Genomic DNA, 2,749 nt, shown 5'->3' with positions numbered 1-2,749 from the left:
AAGGGGCGAAATTAAATGGATTTTTAAGTAATCTTGTGGGTAGTAGGTATTTTTCCTTTTTACATTGAATTATCAATTTCCGATGTGTCCTTTGAAAGGGATATTTGTTACATTAAATACCTGACTCATAAATAATGAGGTTTTCTAATTAGTTCCACATGGAAGAATGGAGGAGGTAAATTACCCTGAAAACTCTGCTTATTTTTACAAACATGACAAAGTAGCGGACATAAAATGATGCATTCTTGCGAGAGCCTCAAACTACAGCAATCAGGTTCATCTGTCAAAAAAGTCCCCCAGTTTTGCCTGCATCTTTTGAAGTCTGGTGCAGCATTTTGCCAATAGGTCGGCTATTTATTTTGTCCCCTTTGAGGGAAGGAAACTTTCCCTTCCTAAAGTTAGAGCGAGGAAATAGAGCTTACAATTTATCTCTGTTTGGGAAACTAATTGGAAAGGGAATAAAACTGCCCTTTCGCTCAGCATTATTCGAGCGTGGTGCTCTTGAGGAATAAAGTGCATTGTTCAGTACCGATTTATTCAAAGTATTAATGAAGTGTGCAAAATCTATTAAAGCAGGTTTATTCGGGGCTAATTGAGCGTGAAAGAGTTAATTGCTAACATTAATGAGGACTGGAAGGATTCAGTCAGCATGTGCCTTGGATATCTCCGCTCAATCCTTATAAAATCGTCATTCACATTTTATCACGAAATCGGTGTTGACAAGTCCCCCCAGACCACCATTGCGAGCGCGGGTGAATGCGGTGGATTTTAGTCTCGCAAATAATAATTATAATTAATAACCGGGATCTGACTGCACCAGCGATCGCTACACTGCCCGGGGCAGCCTTTATCCAAAACAATAGCAAAAATCCCCGGGTCCAGCCCCTGGAGGGACAGCGGGTTACGAGGCCACGGGCCGCGGGGGCCAAGCTCCTCCACCTTCTCCCTGCACAAGTTTTTCGGTAGTTTTGGGGGTATTGGATATGTGTCTTTGTAACCCCCCTCGGATGTGGAAAGGTCCCTAGCACAGGATTCACCCTCGCTTTCTCCCTAGAGAAACGTCCAGTGGAGGCACAGAGAAACGTCCTGTGCGCAAGAGCAAATCGTCCTTCCTCTCTCTCTCCCGGAGACAGGGAGGATTTCTCCTCTCTGTACTCCTCTCTTCCCACGGTCACATCACGCACGGCTGCGGGTGGGAGTCAAACCTTTGCGGTGACAGCCCCGGGGACAGGCAGCGTACGGCGGCGCATCCGCGGGCCCGGCCGCCCGCAGCCGGGCTCCGCCGCGGAGCTTCCGCAGCCCTGGGGCCCCGAGCCCGACGCTGGCTCAGGAGTCTGTTTCTCAGCTGACCTCGGACTTACTGAACTGGACCGACTGTGCACCTGTCTGAGACTCGGCCCTCATAGTCCCGCCCGGCTCGCGATTTATCGAACAATTCCCGCGGCGCTACGATAATCTCAAAAATGCTAGACTTTTATAGGTTCCCTCCCAAAAGCCAACTATAACAACCGTACCCTAATCCTCGGCTTTGCACTGACACTTTATAGTCTCGGCCTCGAGAGAAGCTTAGTCTCTCCCTGCGCTGAACTTGTTTCGATCCATTCAGACAAATATAAACATCAGGTTCATTTCTGTTATGGCCTTAGGAGGAAACAGAGAAAGCTTTTGGGATCCTGAAACACTGAAAATGGAGTTGTAAGAAGAGAAAAGGGAAAAAAAAAAGAAAAAAGAAGGAACGTATCATAAATAAAAAAGGAAGAGAAAGAAAAGGAAAGAAAAGCCGATAATAGAAAGGAGAAAAGCTGGAAGTTCAAGTCCGTAAAGGACGTGCAGGCTTCTGTTTTGCAGCTCGTATGTCATTTTTAGCTCGGGTTAAAAACACAGCTCCTCCGCGAGGGGGGAGAAACAACTAGGAAAGGGGAGGACAAATCTTTAAATAGCATCAAAATATCCGAGATCCATGTGAATGCTTACCCCAGCCCTCCACCCGCCCCGAGGAGAGCGGTCCTCCTCACGTGAACCACAATTTCCACGCTTCTGCACCATCCAGGAGATGGTGGGAGCGGATGGGGGCCAAGAAATAAAGGAGGTAAAGGAAGTGTTTGGATCGGTATCCCCAACCCCCGAGTCCTGGCAAAACAAAAAACCAAACAGAATGAGTTGTTCTTTTTATTTACCTATTCCCGATCTGTGCTCCACCGCTGGCAGCAGTTAAAAGATCCTGGGTTAAATTGGAGCTGGTAAAATAAAATAATGGGGAAAAAAATAGGGGAAAAAAAAAAAAAAGTTGGGCTAGGTCAGTGTCTGCCCTGCCCTGCGGGGCACAGCTCTCCCCACCCACCCCACTGCTCCTCCGACGGGTACGGACAGATCCGAGCGGGGCCAGGTGTCCAGGTGCTCCGGCCGGCGGAGCTGGAGGTGCTCTCCCTGCTCCTGCTCCCGGCGCCGGCTGCGTGCGCTGGAGTGCGAACGCGTCCGGGAGCAGTCGCGCTCAGACTGAACCGATCCCTTCCCTCCTGCCTCCTCCTTATTTCAACCCCCCCTTCCAGCTCCCCCCTCAACCTCCCACCGCACTCCGGGCATGCGCACGCGGAGAGAAAACTTCTGGCTGGGAAGAACCAACTTTTCAACCCGCTTCTCCCGGAGGCGCAGCAGCCCGGGGCTCGCAGCCCGCAAACCTCTCACCTCGCCCCCCACCCTGCTCCCGCAGCCTCCCCCGGAGCATCTCCCCAGGGCCCGCTACGCGCGG

General features: G+C 50.6%; 1 protein-coding gene across 1 annotated transcript in view; it reads right to left on the bottom strand.

The window, feature by feature from the left end:
- OSR1 (odd-skipped related transcription factor 1) overlaps positions 1–2,273 on the bottom strand; it is a 7,888-nt gene extending 5,615 nt beyond the window's left edge. The window contains exon 1 of the mRNA XM_008931274.2: positions 2,178–2,273. The gene's annotated coding sequence lies outside the window, so the exon portion shown is untranslated. The remainder of the gene's footprint in view (positions 1–2,177) is intronic.
- Between the last annotated feature and the right edge of the window lie 476 nt (positions 2,274–2,749).

Source organism: Manacus vitellinus, unplaced genomic scaffold (genome assembly GCF_001715985.3).
Source record: "Manacus vitellinus isolate BGI_N305 unplaced genomic scaffold, ASM171598v3 scaffold_11_pilon, whole genome shotgun sequence".
Taxonomy (NCBI): Eukaryota; Metazoa; Chordata; class Aves; order Passeriformes; family Pipridae; genus Manacus; species Manacus vitellinus.
Note: the sequence above shows the minus strand (reverse complement) of the source record. Positions and strands in the feature narration are given on the sequence as shown.